Source organism: Anabrus simplex, chromosome 5 (genome assembly GCF_040414725.1).
Source record: "Anabrus simplex isolate iqAnaSimp1 chromosome 5, ASM4041472v1, whole genome shotgun sequence".
Lineage (NCBI taxonomy): Eukaryota > Metazoa > Arthropoda > Insecta > Orthoptera > Tettigoniidae > Anabrus > Anabrus simplex.
In genome coordinates, this window is record NC_090269.1 from 366776288 (window position 1) to 366797243 (window position 20956).

The 20956-nt window shown below is 41.6% G+C and overlaps 1 protein-coding gene across 3 annotated transcripts in view; it reads right to left on the minus strand.

Moving 5' to 3' along the window:
* fdl (fused lobes) overlaps positions 1-20956 on the minus strand; it is a 244060-nt gene that overhangs the window by 99419 nt on the left and 123685 nt on the right. The window lies entirely within an intron of this gene.

The following is a 20956-nucleotide window of genomic DNA, read 5'->3' on the forward strand; positions in this document are numbered from 1 at the left end:
ATTACTTGTAAGGTTAGTCCCAAATACTTATAGGGAGTTTACCAGTTCCAAGCGATCATTGCCGCAATAGACGATATATTATGTTCCCTCCACGCCAAAATTTCATAATCTTTGTTTTGCTTGTATTAATTTCTAATCCATTCTTTTGTGACCATATATACAACCTGTCCAATCCTCCTTGAAAATCAAGTTTGTTTCTTCTCAATAGGGTCATATCATCCGCATATAGTAGCATTGTGATCTCTTCGAAGGCAACCTCGTGGATAATGTCTTGAGTCAGGCGGTTAAGCGGCACTAGGCTCAAGGGATCTCCTTGAAGGACGCTATTAGTTTGAGTAATAAATTCAGATTGTTCCACCCCATCGCTTAGATTACATTTTGAGTAATCCTCGTCGCAGTGAAAGAGAATTACAAGAAAAACGTGTGGGCAACACTCATACATCCTTGTGAGAATTATAGCCAACTACTGGCGTTAACATTAGTTCTATAATTCGTAAAATTAACCTGAATAAGTCCCTACATAATAATTAAATAAGAAATTTCGAAAATGTAGTGCTTAGTGAGCAAAACGTTATCTCCTTAAATAGTTTATAGTTAAATAACCTTTTTAGTCTAGGTTGCTCAGACAATGAAGTACGAAAGGTAGCCTATTAGCAGGCTGAGTAGCAGGACAAGAAAAACATTTTGAGCAAGCCTCAGACCTATGGGAGTCACTTCCATTTGACAGGCGAGGGACTCCTTGAAAACAACTTGATGAATTGGTAAGTTCTATGATTTAATGAGTGACATTGTAGCCAGGGTCACCAGCAAGGAAAGGATCATGCTCACGGGGTATTTCAATATGAGAATTGGAAATAGAAATGAAGGATATGAGAAGGTGACTGGAAACGTCCGGAAGACATGGACGCTAAAAGAAATGGGAAGCGTTTGCTGGACTTGTGTGCTAGAAAGGGATTAACGATTACGAATACATAAGGCTATTCGCCGTTGCACAAGAGAGAGTAGGGCCACCGGATCCCTAATAGATTATATCATAGCTAACTTTGAATGTGCGGGTATTCCAGGAAATATGTGATCTGTAGTGAACTAAGTATCTCTAGGCCTAAGACAGAGAAAGTAAACTTGTTGTCTGCAGACTAATCATAGTAGAGAATCTTCTGGACGATAAAGTTCGATATCCATGGATGTGATTAGCGAAAAGTTCCAAACAATTGACAGTAACTAGGTTCAGGATATAGAAAGTGAATGGGTGGCATACAGGGATGCTGTAATAAAAACTGCGAGGGAAGAATTAAGAACAATTGTGCTTACAGAGTCAACATTTTCGTAAACTGTGAAATGAGGACAGCTTGTGAACGTAAAAAGAGGGCGTATCATAATTGGCTCCAAACAAGTACTAACACAGACAGGGCATTTTACGTAGATTCAAGTAAAAGAACTAAACAAACATTTTTTTAAAAATCAAGTAGAAATCATGGGAAGATTTTGGTAATTGCCTAGAAAGGCTTGGTCATGTTTCTGTAGAGTACTAAAGATTTTTTAAAAGGAGGAGAAGACGAAATTAATAGTGTTTTGTGTAACTCAGGCGAGCTCAGAGTAGAACCAATGGACAGATGGAAAGAATGTTTTGAATAAAGGAAATTTTCCTGTTGATATCGCAAACAAGCATGCTCATAGGGAGGAGGATACTGATGCTACTTAATTTTCGCGTAAGAAGCGGAAAGGAATGTAAATACTCTCCACTGTCAAAAATCAGTAGTAAAAGACGAAATTAGATCTGAAATGGTGAAATATACTGGGAAGGGAGGGATGAATAATACATCATAATGATGCGTAATAACATAAAGACGGTACGTTAGTAACGTATCATCTAATTAAACGAAAGCACCTGTCTACAAGCAAGGGAGCAGGAAGCATTGTAACAACAACTACTGAGGTATTTCACTGATCGGCATACCAAGCAAGGTTTTAACTGGCATGATGGAAGGGAGGATGGGATCAATGGTTGAGTGAAAGTTGGATTGAAACCAGTGTGGTTTCAGACAACAGAGGGGATGTCAGCATCAGATTTTCTGTATGCACAAGGTAACTGAAAACCTCTATGAGAGGAATAGATAATTAAGTTTATGTTTTGTAGAAATAGATAAATCATATGGGAGTACTGAGGGAAAAAAATTAACCGTACAGCGGGACTATGGGATTAAGGCTACTTTATTAAAAGCAACTGAAGGCATTTATGTTGACAATTGGGGTATATTGAGAATTAATAGTGGAATGAGTTTTTGGTTCAAGTTATTTACATGGGTTCCATAAGTCTGTAACCTTTCACCTTTGTTGTTCATGGTTTACAAAATATGAAAGGACATCTATATATTATTTCCGTGTTAGGAAAACCTATAAATACTTGCATATGTTCTGGATCCAATTAACACCACAAATGGCATTCATTCCTAATGTACGCTGTATTTCTTGACGCCACTGGCTTCATTACTTGTTTTGTACGAAGGTTGGAACTTAAGTAGTGGCGACAGATCCATCTTGCACCGTGTCTGGCACAACAATGCCTGTGCTTTCTTCCCCCGCTGGGATTGCGCGCGCATGTTCCAAGGTCGAAAAACATCGCTCTTTCAAAAAATAATCCCATTGTCCTCAAAATTACGTTTTAAGCGCTGCTAAAATCTTTCGGTATAACCTTCGTACGCCTCATTCACGCGCATTATGTACAAGGGACTGATGAACACATTCTCCAATTGTTTATCAGTCACCAGAAATTATTTCATAAACCAAGCATTCTGAATTCAGTTCTAAAATGACGAAGACCAAACTCATTTTATTCCGCACTATAGTAACAAAAACACGTGTCTAATTATGTATTGCATCGGTAATGACGCGTGGGCGGCGACAATGAAATAATGGACCTGGCATTTATTAAATTTTATTCTTAATGACTGCAGATGGTTATTGGCATCTATTTAATTCATGTTCCATTTACACAAGCTGCATAGAGAAAAAAACCTGCCATACATCACAGAGCAGAGCAGAAATTAAATTAACGTGTGCAAATCACATCATAGCTATTGTTAAAAGAATTACTGGGATACATAAATATACTAATGCAGTAACTTGGATTTCTCATGTCCCTCCACATCTGAAAACCGTCTCCTATATAACCAAATATAACATATTTAATATAAATAGGTAATTCAGCCGATTTCTAAAACCGCATACAGCAAATAGATTTTCACAATAGTTCCATTTTGTTCCCCACGATGTGAAATGTGTTGAAATAAGGTATAACTGGCTCTATTAAGCAGTGGCAGCGATTAGGGGTTGGGGCGAGGGGGAGAGAGGCAGTCGTCTCCGCAATTTATGGAGAAAAAGTCATATTTATCCCAATTTAGCTATCTAAAACCAGGAATTATACAACCCTTGTTTTATTATCAAATAATGCAGTCCTTTTATTTATTTAAATATTAAAATATTACTTCTCAGAAATACGCACAAAATATCATTCGCCGCAGCTAACCGATTCGTAGAGCACTACAGGAAATAGTGGAGACTTGCGTATAAAAGCGCGATTAGCATCGAATGACACAAAACCTTAGCTACGCACTAAGTCTGAAAAGAATGTGAATACTGGTATGTCATTTCCGCGTTCAATCTCAACCTCTTTCCCCCTTCTCTGTCAGTACATAGCTGCATTTTCATCCTCTTCCATTCTCCTTACACTTCACCATCTGTATAAACGACTTCACCAGTAACAATGCAAATATACTTCAATTTTAGAATTAATATCTGTTTTTATTAGCTGTATTGTTTCAATGTGCATTAATGGTTGTGTATAATGTGGGGGCAGAGACACGTCTCGTGTAACTCTGCTATCACTCACAGTGCACGTATTGATTTAATACCCATGTAAATTTCAACTGATATCCTGTAATAATAATAATAATAATAATAATAATAATAATAATAATAATGATGTCCGACTCATTGGCTGAATGGTCAGCGTTGAGGCCTTCGGTTCAGAGGGTCCCGGGTTCGATTCCCGGCCGGGTCGGCGATTTTAATCGTCTCTGATTAATTCTTCTAGCCCGGGGACTGGGTGTTTGTGTTTGTCCCAACACGTTCCTCTTCATATTCACACAACACACTACACTACCAACCACCACAGAAACACGCAATAGTGATTACATCCCTTCATATAGGGTTGGCGTCAGGAAGGGCATCCGGCCGTAAAACAGGGCCAAATCCACATGTGCGACACAGTTCGCACCCGCGACCCCACGGGTGTGGGATAAGCGGTAGAAAAAGAAGAAGAAGAAGATAATAATAATAATAATAATAATAATAATAATAATAATAATAATAATGTCCATGTGCTGCTGGAAATGGGTGGAACGTTCATTTAGTTAGCTGCGACCGAACTGTTCACATCGGTTCCTGACGACTACGATAGAGTTCAAGACTTCATTTTCCTACCAATAGCTCAGCAGTAGTTTTTGTAACTTTTATGCGTTACGCTTCTTACCAGTATACAGTACTAGAAGAGACTTGGCGACATAGCAGTGGTAACATACTAGCTGTGGACTTCATTTTCTCATTCACTTGCAGCTGTGAGAGAAGAAGTGGGGTTACGGTGAAATCCATTGACTAAGGTCACAAATATTTTGAGACTGGACACTTGGGGGCTGTAATAGATCTCCCGCGCAGTTGATATTATTCTGTAGACTAGACAGTGACAGAAACAGTTTTGTTAACTTTCAATAGGAGCGATCTGGTAGGTCGAAGGGGTCTCTCTTCTAGAACGTTTTAATCTCATTTCTGCTATAAAGAAAAGCTTTCTTATAAGAGAAACTGTATGAGGCTATAAAGACAGATAGGCCCTAATGGGAAGTTTTAAGGAAGGACACTATTGTTGCCAGTGTCGACTGAGTTAAATGAAACTTTAAAGCTTTCCAGTTTGTCAAAAACACAATTTCAATATAAACTGCAACACTATAACATACCTGTAAAACTACACACTATTATTAATCAAATTAGACAATTTGAATAGTAATACAATAATTATTTGTTAATCATATCAGGGGTGTATCCATGGAAGTGGGGTTTATTGTGGGTTAGAAATCCCCGTGGATTTTTTCAAAAGGAAAATATACAGAAAGAGAAAAAAGTAAACTAAATGAACATTCTTTTTTTCTGCTACCGCTCTTCCCCACACCTATGGTGTTGCGGGTGCGAACTGTGTCGCACATGTGGATTTGGCCCTGTTTTACGGCCGGACGTTCTTCCTGACTCCAGGGAGGGATGTAATCACTATTGCGTATTTCTGTGGTTGTTGGTAGTGCAGTGTACTGAATATGGAGAGGAAAGTGTTGGGACAAACACAAACACCCAGTTCTCAGGCCAGAAGAACTAATCACACGCAATTAAAATCCCTCACCCGGCCGGGAATCGCACCCGGGACGCTCTCAATCGAAGGCCTTAACTCTGACCATTCAGCCAATGAGTCGGACAAACTAAATAAACATTCAGAGACATAATTGTAGAACCAACAGACCTGTAATTCACTTGTATCAGAATCTTTATAAGGACATGTCATTTAAGTACATTCATTGTGATCTACCATCATTTTGTAACTACCACCTCCCCCCATCCCCTACCACTGGCCGATCCTGGATATGCTGGTTCATATTACCGCCAAACTATCAATCACTGACAAGTTTACGCTACATGAACAGTGCTGTACACATATACGCATTATTTATGTGATTTGATAGAATCCGAGGACGTTCTTGTAGCCTCCGTGGCTCAGGCTGCAGCGCGCCGGCTTCTCACAGCTGGTTTCCGTGATTCAAATCCCGGTCACTCCATGTGAGACTTGCGCTGGGCAAAGTGGAGGCGGGACAGGTTTTCCTCCTGGTACTCCGGTTTTCCATGTCATCTTTAATTGCAGCAACACTCTCCACTATCATTTCATTTCATCTGTCAGTCACTAATCATTGCCCCCAGAGGAGTGCGACAGGCTTCGGCAGCCGGCAAAATTCCTATCCTTGCCGCAAGATGGAGGCTTCATTCATTCGGTCACTGAATGGAAATCAGGTAGTAGGGTTTCATTTTCATTTTTTACAGGCATGTTACAGTGTTATAATTGGAATTGGAACTGTGTGTTTGACAAACTAGAAAGCTGTAAGTTACATTTAAATCGAATAGAGATATGTTCTTTCAGTATTTGCTTTCACTGTTTCAGAGTGAACGAAACTAGCGGTGAAAATGTAGAAGATTTTCCACTATAACTAGCTGGACCAAGATGTTTCTAGCACAAAGAAAGCAGTCATCTATATACGAGCCCTGCACGGATATACAAAATATTCGTATCCACTCAACATCCGCGAATGGTTATCCACAGATATTGTAAATATTTAGCTATATCACACCCAAGATATTGAAACGGATCGATAATATAACAGGCCAGACCCCTTACAGTCATACGTTCATGAGAGATTTCCTCTTACGGCTACTACAAACGTACTGAGCGGTTCTCTTTCGGAACTTTTGTTCTTTCCGTCCACTAATTGCGGGCAGGATCCAGTTAGGTTTAGGTCAGATTTATGACTTTATGGTCTCAAGGCTCTTTATATATCACCACTCTCTCATATCAATGCCAAGGGTGGCCTGAACATATCAACACCTGAGTTAAAATCATTAAACATTATTTTGCTAGGGGCTTTACGTCCCACCGACACAGATAGGTCTTATGGCGACTATGGGATAAGAAAGGCCTAGGAGTTGGAAGCAAGCGGCCGTGGCTTTAATTAAGGTACAGCCCCAGCATTTGCCTGGTGTGAAAATGGGAAACCACGGAAAACCATCTTCAGGGCTGCCGATAGTGGGATTCGAACCTACTATCTCCCGGATGCAAGCTCACAAAACATTATTTAGAAATTATCAGCAAATTTATCCGCACTGCCATGGAGTTTGTAACCACCAAGACACTAACTTCGCGGATATCCGCATCTGTGCAGGGCTCTATCTGTAACCTCGGCACTTTATGGGGTAGAGTGGTTAGCTGCACGGCCAGCCGCCTTTGAACCCAGAAATTAATTTTGCTGTAGGCTGAGTGAACCTCAGGGCCGTGTGCACCTCCGGAAGTGGAAACATCGTTTGTTTAAATTTTTCGACTTCCTGGCGGGGAACCGAACCCACGTCCTTCCGGGTCAACCGAACATGCATTTACCGCATCGGCCAGTCAGCCCCTAATGTTTCTTGCAGGGAATACAAAATGATAAGTAATGTTCTTGTAGGGATTTGGTGGTTATTTCAACTTCTTCTGCCGGCTTAAAAATATGTATTTTCACTTACGGTAAAGGAATTTAGTGGATTTTCATTTCGTGCTTGTCCGTTTTCTATGCAACTGTGTTAGCCAGGCTGAACCAAATACAACTGATACGCGAGAAGTAAAAGTAAACACATGGTTACTGTATATTTTTGTGCGGTTTCGGCGAAACTGTAGTTCTAAAATCCTTACAGGGTATACTCTAAGACAGCGTATGACAAATCCCGGATGCAAGACCTACCTGACATTTAAAATGAGTGGCTTACAGCTAGTTACAACAAACTTCCCTCAATTTGGCATAAACCAGGCATATAGAAGACATTTTTGATAACAAAGAAAAATCCACATCTGATGATGATGATGATGCTTGTTGTTTAAAGGGGCCTAACATCGAGGTCATCGGCCCCTTATGGTACGAAATGAGACGAAATGGAATGACAAATTAAAAGTCCAAAATCCTCCACTTACCAGAATTCAAAACGTGAGGACGAAGAATGAATGGATGGATGGACTGAATTTAAAACAATCGGTGGATGCGACGCGCAATGCCTTACATTCACAGAAATTGACGTAAAACAATAGGATTGCAGACCAAGAGACTGCTGCTATAGCATAACACTTAATCGATGATGCTTGCAGTCTAAAGGGGGTCCAAAATCCAAGTTATCGGCCTCTCATAACGGTACATTTCGCTAGGAAAGTAGAACCGTGGTATTTGTCATGTTGCGGTACTAATCAAAAGTAGCAGAGACTCGCGGTATTCCACACATTATGGTACTACTTACAGGTTATGAAATTCGACATATAATACAGACCTATGGTATTTCTCACTTTGCGGCGCCATTTACAGGCAACGCAAACCTATGGTGTTCGTCACATAAGAGTACTAACCACAAGGACCTGCACTATCCCGTGGTGTTCCTCATATAGTGGGTACTAATCATAGGCAAGGCAGAACCATGGTAGCTATCATCCCATGGTTCTGCTCAAATGGTGGTACTAATCACAGGTGCTGCAAAAGCCGGCCGCACGGTACTCCTGTGTGCTACTAATCACAAACCTATTTGGTACCTAATATAGTGGTACTACGCGCAAGTAAAAGCGACCCATGATGCTCTCCGCGTGGTGGTACTAATCACAAGTAGTTTCATGGTTCCAAGACAATCATCCCTTAGTCACCCGTTTTAGTCGCCTCTTACGGCAGGCAGGGGATACAATGGGTGTATTCTTCGTCTACGTCCCCCACCCACAGGGGGCTGTGTGTTTGGTCCGCGAGAGGTATTTTATTTCCCTCAAGTCCGCCGGCAAGCCGGTTAGGACCCAAATATCCGCCACCTGGGACGCGCCACGTGGGAGTATCACCTCTCCCCCTGCTACGCCAGCGTAGTAGGTACATGGAATCCATATCTGAATGTCCTAGTTTGAAAATCTTAATTTGCTTACACAGCAGTTTTCTTCTAGACCCTACTTCGCCAGCTATTTATTAAAAAACAGCTCAAGGTGCCTCTTCACTAGAACAAACACTTGAATTGGTGTATGTTGCAGTACGGTGGCTTTGCACCCACCTCTTCATATATTTCTGAAGCTTAAATCGGCCAACTGTTGAGGCATTTGAATGTGTGAACATAAGGCTCGAGACGTAAACAATGAACAGTAGTGACCTTAAATTTGTGTTGGCTGATAATGTTATCCATGAAGGTGAACCGATTACGAACGTAACTGGAGAGTTAAAACTCAGAGATAGACTGGCGAAATCATAAAGACTAATTTCGTCTGGCTATTTCTAGCCGAGTGCAGCTTTCGTAAGGCAGACCCTCCGATGAGGGTGGGCGGCATATGCCATGTGTAGGTAACTGCGTGTTATTGTGGCGGAGGATAGTGTTATGTGTGGTGTGTGAGTGGCAGGGATGTTTGGGAAAGCACAAACACCCAGTCCTCGGGCCAATGGAATTAATCAATGAAGATTAAAATCCCCGGCCCAGCCGGGAATCGAACTCGGGACCCTTTGAACCGACGGCCAGTATGCTGCCCATTCGGCCAACGAGTCGGACTATAAATTCGTGTCCTCATCCCGAGGCGGTACAGCTCTTTTCAGGCACACCCCCATTGGAGGTGAACTGCATGTACCATTTCAACCACATACCAGCCCTCCCGCCATTCTTTAATTCCTGGCAGTATCGGGAATCGAACTCGGACCTCCAAGGATGGAATCTAATAACACTAACCGAAGCAAAGTTGAAGGTATACGCAAGAAATTAGAAAGCATACTCAAATGAGTAGAGTTAACCAGAGGGTATATATACGGCGTATACCCGCGTATATATCTCGACTACAGCTCTGCCCTGCATGTCTCAGCTCGATATCTTTTAGAGATGGTCTTTGTGAATATTTGAGAGTTATTTGTATCTGATGTATCAGTTAACGTAATTGAAATGAATGTAGTGAGATATATACAAATAAAACTCTATATTACGAAGACTGAAAGGAAGTAAATCCACCACGACCAGGGCTTTGTATTACTCACATGATTGAGGATACAAATAGAATTATAACAATAAAGCCCACAAAATGTTTAAGAAAGGTGGGAATAGATGTAAGGTTATCAAATAACTAACTCACTATTTTGCTTCCCGTGTATTTTCGTGGGTAGGGACGAGAATAAGAACGCCATCGAAGGCCTAAAATATTGTTTTTTAATTACTCTTTACGTCATACCGACACAGTTAGGTCTTATGGCGACGATAGGATAGGAAAGGCCCTAGGAGTGGGAAGGAAGCGGCTGTGGCCTTAATTAAGGTAAAAGCACAGCATTTTCCTGGCGTGAAAATCGGAAACCATGGAGAACCGTCTTCAAGGCTGCCGACAGTGGGGTTCGAAACCACTATCTCCCGCATGCAAGCTCACAGCTGCGCACCCCTAACCGCACGCTCAACTCGCCCGGTCTAACACATTTTGCCTTTTATCTTGTGAACACCACCACTGAAATGTAATCATTACTGACTGTTTCTGTGGAGTTTAGTAGTTTCATGTGTTGTAGGTAAATGAAGATGTATATTTAGACAAAGAACACAAACACCCAGTCCCCGAACTCTTTCGCTGCGGAATTCTTTGGCACACAATATACTTTGGCTGAGTAATTAGGCTAAATGATATAATTTTTTACATTGCGCAGGAAAACAATTCTGCAGTCCTGATGGTACAATATTTTGCAAAATTTTGAAATTATGGAAAACCCGCTTTTAGAAACTGCTATTTTATAAAATTACATCGCATAATACGTTCCAGAGAACTTACGAAAGTCATTTCCTCCACTGGCAAAACTGAAGTCCTTGGTGGTGTGATATTTCTATTATATTCTGAACAAAATGTATTTAGAAAGAATAATGTACTCAATTACAAGTTCGAATAGTTCCAAATATTATTAAGAGATGTCAAAAGGGTACATGAAGTGACGTACTGCGGAAATGCGATATCCGTAGCGAGTGGAGTATGAACTCTCAATAATGCGACTTTCACGGAGCCACCTGGCGTGCTGTGCATAAATAGGACGACAGCAGCGGAAAACGTAAAATCCCCGACCTGTCCGGGAATCGAATTTAGGCCACTGCGCTGATCATTCAGCCAACAATCCGAACGGGGTTCGAGCACAGTTTGTGTACACCCGTGCTCCGTCTCATCTCTGAAGGTACAGTACACAACTATCGGTCCAGTGAAATACAGATCCATATTCCTTACCTTAGTCAAGTGATATGCCAGTTTCCAGAGGAAACACTGAAGTATTGAGTCGTACGAGGTAAGCATGTCCCTAGTTCACGAAATTCGGATAATTTGAGTGACAGGAAAAAAAAGAATGTGACTTTAATGATAGTGACAATAAGACATTTGTTGCATGTTTAAGTGTAAGAAGCAGAACTACAGAAAACTGATGTCATACAAGGCAAAAAAGGAGAATCATCTTGTTGCACTGTACGACTCGTTGGCTGAATGGTCAGCGTACTGGCCTTCGGTTCAGAGGGTCCCGGGTTCGATTCCCGGTCGGGTCGGGGATTTTAACCTTCATTGATTAATTACAATGGCCCGGGGGCTGGGTGTTTGTGCTGTCCCCAACATTCCTGCAACTCACACACCACACATGACACTATCTTCCACCACAATAACACGCAGTTACCTACACGTGGCAGATGCCGCCCACCCTCATCGGAGGGTCTGCCTTACAAGGGCTGCACTCGGCTAGAAATAGCCACACGAAATTTATTTATCTTGTTGCACTGGGCATTGACCTCCTCAGCACATACAAGCTTGTATTATGGTACAAGCTAAATACGCCGAAAGGAGCGAGCTTGTCTGGCCCCAGCCATAAACGAGCGACTTTAATGCTGCGTCGCTGCCTGCGACTTCACGCAGGAAGGAGGTGCTTATAGTGGTGTGTGTCGAACTCCCTCTGGTCTCCTTTCTTGCTATTCGCTTTACGTTGCACCGACACAGATAGGTCTTATGGCGACAATTGTAGAGGAAAGTCCTAGGAACCTCTGGCCTCTGGGAGCTAGAAGCGATGACCAGATACCTCGAGACCATTGGGGACCGAGAGGTTGCTGGACATATCCAGCTTCCGGACTCTTCAGAAACCACTGGCCTCCCTATTTAAGGCGAGCCAGACGAGTATATTGCGGAGTGCAATCAGTTCAGTTCTGTCCGTGGAATTGAGTGATCCCTCTGCCTGTCGCTGAGGTCTCTCGGTCCAGCGGCTGTGAAGGGAAAAGTTGTGTCTTGAGCAGCGTGTGAGTGTTGGACGTCGAACCTGTTAGGGTCAGTGAATGGAAACTGTTGGGAATGAACGAATAGCATACGTCATATGGTATAGTGAGTGGCTGCAATTCCGACAGCGAGAATAACAGCAAATTTGTTTTAGCTTATGAGTGTCAGCTGAGGAATAGTAAGTGCAATTTGTGCTAGTCTATAAGTGATAGTGTGAACAATTAGTGTGGCTGGTAGTGACAGCAGAGAGAGCACGAACGTGCATAGTTGTACAAGATTTAGTATTAATTATGTGCCCGTTCACACGTCCGCGACAGCTTTCAAAATGGCGCCGACTGAGGGTATGGGCCATGTAATCTATAGGAAGCAAAGAATAGACACCAGTTGCGATGACACAGAAGGCCATACACGTCATGGAACGGTCAAGTATTCAGGGTGAAACGGACAGTGGACTGTCTACTGTATTGTTTTACAAAAAAAAAGTAGAAAACTTGATTGTTAAGAAAACTCCATCTTAAATTTTCTCAACGGAGAGTGAGGACGGAATTACCGACCGCGGTATAATTCTTTTAGGAATAACAAAGGATCTAAAGATATACTAAAGGAAAAAGCATCGTAAACGAGAAGAAACAAGTCAGATCACCGAAAAATAGCATAGTTGACTCGAGATATTAAGAAGGAATCACCTACAAGAGCTACGAGATACGCGTGGGTGGATACTCAGCGCAGTGATCTATAGTCTGAAAAGGGAGACCAAGCCAACATAAAAAGGATCACACACAAGAAGAGAAACATCTCCAATGATTGAATCAGAATAAAAATAAGTTTTCCTCAAGATCTACAAGAAGGGCAGACAGAGAATAGATGCATTGAAATCATTACCAACGAAATCGAGGATACGTCGGAGAGCCACGAAAGAAATAATAAAATTAAGGATTACAGACGTCAAAAGAATTATACAATGGCTGTACACTGCACTATAATCATTAATTTAGATGCTGATAAGAGGACCATGAGGATGATGTGCTAAGTACACATGATAGACCAAGCTGGGGACCAGTACATCTTGCTATACGACCGAGCCATGATGAGGAAGACGACGGGAAATCATCCGACCGAGCAATGATGAGGAAGGCGACGGGAAACCATCCGACCGAGCCATGATGAGGAAGGCGACGGGAATCCAGACAGCACTTCCGTGATGAAGAAGCGGATTATGTACCAGATGTCCAACCCATGACCTAACCGAAGACCCAACTACATCCATTTGGGAGCAGAACAGCTGGACCAGGGACAACCATGAGCGAGCTAAGTCATTTACAATATTTAATCGCATAATTTTGGTTTGCCTACACATGTACCTTAGGTATGTGCCGATGGGCCAATTAGAGACCGATACATAAGAAATGCAAGTGAATGTTACCAACGAAGTGTGAGATATTTAAGTCCGTAGTTACATGATTTAGCAATATAGCAGTAGTTTCTGATGTAATGGATATATACGTCAACGTATATCGGTCAAAATACTCGTATGTAGCGTGAGGTTTGAAAGAGAAGTGTGGAAACAGCTGATTATAATGACATACTGGCAGATTACAGAGATTTCATAGAGGTAAAGCTACAAGTCGACGTCACGACTGGTTGCGCGCGATGTAAAAATAAACAGATGGAATCACGCATTGTTTTGCTTCACAATAAGGGAATTGAACTCAATCATAGGTTATGAGATATAGCAACTTTTAAATGTTGTCTTAAGAAACAGTGTGGTACTTTGACATGGTCGTGTATTTGGGAACGCGACGAGTTATTATTGAGGCTACGATGTTAAGATATTATATGGATGTTGAAATAAGGTTATGATTGTGCTAACTGGAGGAAAGGTATGAGTTATATAGTGATATGAGAAGTTTTATTCGCGCTACGCAGGGGCCATTGAGTGCCTGCAGTTTAAGATATGCCACACTATATAATTTTTTTTGATTCGTATACGTAAGACTGCCCACACCGCTGGAGCGACCTAAGCCAAGGTATGAACAGAATTTACTATTGTAGAAGTATGCTTGTGACGGAATCGTATGTCAACTTTAGATGTGTTGTAATGAATATCGGAATACAACGATACGTTTGATAGCTGTATTTGACCAAATGCATTCACGACACCGATATATATGAGAGTATGTTTCTGAACACCGCGACATAGCGCTTGAATAGTAACTGCGTATGAATAAAGTAGCTTGCATTGAAGTAGAATGTTATGGAATATAACGAAGGAAAGGGACATTGAACCTAAAAGGACATGTGTATGACAGCCAAAGATTATGTTGAAATTAGTTAGATAGCTAAATAGATTAACATATTCTCTGTTTGAACTTACATTTTCTCAACGAACTACAGCTAGGGAAAAGCTAGAATAGGAGCCGTATTTAACAGGCACTAGGAACGAATGCCTTAGTTCATAAGTAGTTATCCATGCACAGTGAGAACGTAGCAACAAAAACATGAGTTTGGATTTACTCAGATTTACTCAGATTTATTCAGATTTATTCAGATATATTAACATGGAATTATGCATTTAAGTTCACTCATATGGATTCATCCAGTTAAATTTACGCATCTAGATTTACTTATTTCAGTTTGCTTACATGAATTTACTTATTAGTGACTCGTCATTGACTGAGTATTAGCTACAATTTACCATGTGATGTTCTCAACGCTCAATTCTAACTGGATCGGCGAGTAAATATATCCCTGATACAGTTCAGTCCTCCGATTTAAAAATGATGCTTGGGTTCAATTTAAGGTTGAACTTATTAGTGGACTTGAGATACACTTCGGCTTAACATTGTGTCTAAGTGAGACTTGTTTAATTAGTCTTAAAGCAAATGAGCTATCGTAACAAGTTGATTAATACTGGATATTGTTTCCCTTTCTACGAGCCAGCGCTGACTCATAATCCATACTTGTTTTTACGCAATTCCAAATAATGCCTCGCATAAATGCCAATTTAATAATCCAGTATTTTATCAATAAATACCTTATTTATTTTCTACTATTGTATGTGTCATGAATTCTTTCATTATAACCTAGTTCATAAGTTAGTTGCTAGCTAAGAGAAGTATTGAGTAATTAAGTATTCCATTTAATCATGACCAGTTCTCACGTAGTCAAATATTTAGATAAAATTTGTCGACGGTTACTACTATTACGTCGTGAGTTTCTATAGGCGTCACCCGTGAGTTGCTAATCTCTTCGTACTCACGTTAAGCGTATCATGTAGTAAGATTACATGTCTTACTTGCCATTAGAAAACCCTGAGGTATCCGCTGAGCGACCCCATTTCGTCTGACTAGGCTGCCCAACGACGAGTTGAAATGGAGGTATCGGGTAAAGAATGTAACATTCGAACAGACCCAGTTGTTACAATTAATAAATTCTAGAGCAGAGCATCTCAAACGCTTAAAATCTCACGCATGCGAACTAACGCTCAGAGGTTCTGTGCACCGTTCATCGGCCTGACTCGACTCGGTTCAGACCTGCGTTTTGTCTCGGAGTGACTCGTCTAACCTCGGCTTGGATGGTGGAGCGCTGTAGAGCAAGCGAGGAAGGGACAGACAGGCAGAGCGTGCGAGATAAGCGTAGGGAAGGAGAGAGAGAGTGCTATTGCTTAAAATCCAGGAGTGGGGATTTACACTCTGGTCAACCGAGCTAAGTCGTCTTTTGCACTTTGCGCCACGCAATGCAGCGGTGCATGCACCTTGAGAGGCCTTGACCTAAAGTAAAAGGTACAAGCTGTTGTGTTCATTGACGTACTCCGCCAACACAATACTCTGACAGACGCGTGCGGACTTCCGAAGAATGTCATCTATTAGATCATCAGCCCAGAGGCTGGTTGGATCCTCAAACCACAAAAACCAATGGCAGTACCGAAATGAGGCGTACTAAGTAAGATGACGAGTGAAGTAACCTGATATTACTTTCCTCACTCGGCCAGAAAGTGCTATTGCAGCACGACTAACCCTATGAGCAACACCTTTCATAACACTCAGACGCACTGGTCGTGCTCCGATTGGCATACCCCAGCAGATTGCATATTATCACAGCCATGGATGAGACTGGGACTTCGGTGAAAGCTACGCTTCGCTTTGGCCTATGCCAGGAGATGGATGCAAAAGTAAGTTAACACAAGGTAGTTAACACAGCAGTTCTTTTGAACCGTGGAATGTGCTTATCAGAACACAGTACGATTAAAACAGAATTGTTTCTTTTTTCTTGGCTACAGTGAACAGTTAAATTTTTACGATGACTGAGGCATCTCTCAGTGGAAGGCAAGCTGCAGTTCGTAGAATTAATAAAACTATACGGAAATTGCTCCTGATATGAAACAAAATTACGTATTAAAATGGATTTTAAATTAAACATTTCACAATAAGACGCTGAACAACTTCAAATTACAATTTAAAAATAGTTGCAATTATACGCTGCTGATAATATCGTAACCATAGCCACGAATTTATCTGAAATCTGATCCACAGGGACATGACTTAATTTAATAAACGCACATGCAGAGCCCTTCTGCCTCCATGGCTCGGATAGCAGCACGCCGGCCTCTCACCGCTGGGTTCTGTGGTTCAAATCCCGGTAATTCCATGTGAGATTTGTGCTGGACAAAGCGGAGGAGGGACAGGTTTTTCTCCGAGTACTCCGGTGTTCCATATTATCTTTCATTCCAGCAACACTCTCCAATATCATTTCATCTGTCAGTCATTTAGCATTGCTCCAGGAGTGCGAGAGGCTTCAGAAGCCTGCAAAGTTCCTATCCTCGCCGCTAGATGGGACCTTCATTTATTTCATTCCTGACCTGGTGAGATGACTGGAAACAGGCTGTGGATTTTCAAATTTCACACGCAGAGACCGGGAGTTTGAGTGCGGGCGCCCGCTGCAATGCCAGTGACATGCCACTCAAGTGAAAATTAATTAAAAGGTATTTCACCAGAAGATTTTTAAGGTATAATACAATCTGTGTAGCAGGAATGTTATTAGCAGTACTGGTAGCAATATTCGGTCGACGGATGCAGAGTGGGTCTCGCCCCACAAGTGGTTCGAAAGCTCTGCGCTCCGACCGGCCAACCGAGCAGAGGAAGGGTTGTCTCATCTCTACCGTGGCTCTACGCCTCTGCATTCGGGAAACGGAGAGGGGCTGGTCCCCACTGTTGAATGTCCTGAAAATAGCTTTCCGTGGTTTACCGTTCTCCTGCACTAAGGTGAATGCAGGGACAGTTCCTAGTATGGGCCACGGCCGCCAACCCCTCACCGTTCTCCGATCATTACAAATCTTCTGGCCTGAGAGAGGCGTCACCGTCCAGGAGGCCCGCCGCCCCCTTCACGAGCGGAATGAGAACTAATTTAGCCAGGTAGCAATGTTCAAACGTGCTTGCCAAGAAATAATAATGTGACACACGAGACAAGGACGGGGGTAATGTTCCACAACTAAACTAAACTAAATTAACCCCATGACAGGGCATCAACAGAATATACACAAGGCAATTATAATTCAAAACTCATTCACAATGCGTGTTAGCCGCCCACAAGCGTCTGGTTGCTTTTTTAGTCGCTTCTGTCACTTGGGTGTGTTTTCGAATCTCTTTTCCTGTAGGTTAGATTTAAGCATTGATTATCTCTTCAAATATACTCTAACAGGCGTCAGAAGAATATTTGTACAAATATTTGATTTTTGTTCATTACGTTTATTTCATAACCGTGATAATAAAATATTTATAAATGATTCATACAATAATGAAATCACCACAATGATACCTCTAACATATATACTGATCAACAGTAACTGAAATTAATTAATTTTAGAAATTAATTAAAAGTGATTAATTAACTAATTAAAATAAATATGAATACAAACTCCATCAAATTACGTTGTCTGTCGGTTGGCTACATTTGCCGCAAGCAACTGTGCACGACAGTACTAATGACAGTAGTGGTGAAAACTAACACACACTGGCTGGTTGGCGCTAGGAAGCTGTTCGGCCAGTTGAGCGGTTAAGTAACTAAACTAAAAACTCCCAAACTAAGTAATATAACTTTTCTTATGCTAGGTTATCATTCCCAAACTTTCTTGAACTAGGGTTTGGAACCGCGAATCAAAGACAAGGATGGCCGAAAGTGATGTGTGAGCCCACCTGAAGATGAATGTTCTCCGTTCGATTAGCATCCTGTGTGGCAGAGCTCAAGCAAGCGAGCTAGCGTATAATTTTGGCATCGTGATTATAGCTCCTGGACCTACAGTTTTACGCAAAATCCGAGCAACAGAGGCGTGACCTTTCATTTTAAAAATCCCACATTCATTGTCCGAGATTCAAGCCACAGCCGCCTTGGGTAGAAGCCAGGGACAATGCCACTAGGCTATCGCACCCCCTCAGTAGGGGTCAACTAATGAAACCTAATATAAGAGTACTAACACTTAGCCCATTGTACGTTAACCTGCGTAAAAATAATAAATATCCACAAACCTGTCGTCTACATAGCGAAGTATGATATCCACTTGTCTCCCATACCCAAATTTGCAGGTTTGAATCCCGTTATTATCGGTTGTCATTTTAGGGTGCTTTAATGTGAGAGACCACAGTCGATGCATCTATAGACATGTTAGTGAAACAGTAGGGGGCATCGAGTATATGTTGCCAGTGTTGCCGTCGACAGCAAAAAGGAAAATAGAAATTAGCCGTATTCCTTATTGTATATTAAGTATTTTCTATCAACGATCTAAATCCACCAGATTCCTGTAACACCCGCAATCATGGGATGCAGTGGCTGGTGCTTTACCACTGATATATAGAGAATTTATTATTGCTATTATTATTATTACTTAGCTGAATTAGTCAATGGTGCATTAAATCAATAAATATTTATCACCATGAAACGCATACATAAAGCCTACCTAATTCCTTGAGGAATTAAGAAAAATCCTCATGGAAATGTAAAATAATATTAATATTTGTCAATCAAATTTCCAGTATAACTTAGGGTTTCCATATGACACGTTTTTGCCAGGAACCACCCTTTTTTATACCATTCCTCTAACCCCCATTCAGTTTGGCTAGATCTCACGGGCATTTTATCTACTATCAAATTGTTTAATACATTTATCATGTTAAGGGGATGTCCGCCTCCGTTGCGTAACGGTTAGTGTTAGTGGCTGCCGTGCTCGTGGGCCCTGGTTCGATTCCAGGTGCCGTCAGAAAATTAAGAATGGTAGTAGGGCTGGTATGTGTTTGAAATAGTACATGCAGCTCACCTCCAGGGGGAGGGGGGTGCCTGAAAAGAGCTGCACTCGGCTAGAAATAGCTACAGGAAATTTAAATGTTAAGGGGCTACATAGCCGAGGCGATAAAGGCGTGCTCGGTTCGCCCGGAAGGACGTGAGTTCGAATCCCCGTCGGGAAGTCGTAACAAAGAAACGAGATTTCCACTTCCGGAGGTGCATATGACCCTGAGGTTCACTCAGCCTACACCAAAAATGAGTACCAGATTAATTCCTGGGGGCAAAAGCGGCCGGGCGTAGAGCTAACCACTCTACCTCATCAAGTGCCACTTCTCCAAGGGCCTTCATGGCCTGTATGGAGATGACTTTGCTTTTTAACCATGTTAATTAATTTTGATCCCTATTTCATTTTAAACCCTGTTTAATCCCTACTTAATTTTCCACGCTTTGTACTTTACTTTTATAGATTTGAGTATATTTGCTGTCATGTCTGCCTTCTAGCGAGTCTTTGCTGACCTCAGATTGAAGTTGACAACACTGAAGGCGCCACTCTGTTCTTGATTGTATCGAAGTTTAAGCTATTTTACTACCGGTAGTGAATGTTTTTAGGTAGGCATAGGCCACGCATTCTGTTGGCTTCGTGTATTACAGTGAGTTACACTGTTACAAGAACACCAAATTTCCTTTTTTTGTTCCAAGTTAGGAAAGAAATAGAAGCTGCACATAACCCAGTCGTAGAGATAATATTTTTTCTCCTAAAATGTCAGCAGACGGACGAGCAAAATTAACTCACAGCTGAAAATGTAGCACGGCTGTTAACTGTACTGCCTTGCTTTACGTTGCAGCGACACAGATAGGTTTTATCGCGACGATGGGAGAAGAAAGGGCTACAAGAGGGGAGTAAGTGACCGTACAGCTCCAGCATTTGCCTGGTGTGAAAATGGGAAAACACGGAAAATCATCTTCAGCCTGCCAAAAGTGCGGTTCGACTCTACACTCTCCCGAATGCAAGCTCACAGCTGCGCGACACTAACCGCACAGCCAACTCGCTCGGTAATTGTATTGTTCCAAATGAAATATGCAATATATATACAGTAATAAGGAGAGGATTATCTCTAAAACGGACTTTCAAAAAATGTTTAGAAAACCCCAAGGTAGCGGAAAAATGTGAAAAATCACTGGATTTGAATTCTCCAGTTTTTAAAGTTTACAGTATGGTAACCCCACACCCCTTCGTTTTTTCGTTTTCAAATATCGTCACCTAAGAAGTAATATCTCGTACGTCACAACGCTCTTCCTATCCATTATATTCTTTAAGACAGGTCACGCCTCAGAGCCACATATCGATATGCAGTCCATTAGAATAATTTTCATTCTGTTCATTTTCCTGTGTTTACGTGTACAGAAAACTGAACCTTACCATACAGTACTGTTGGAACGTATGACGTATTTACGCACTCTTACAGTATACAGTATACTTACAGCATACAGTATATAAGGTTAATTTTCCTTTATACACAGGCATACCAAAATGAACACAACGGAAATTGTTATGGTGGACTGCATATGCATACGGGGCTGGGAGGCGTGACC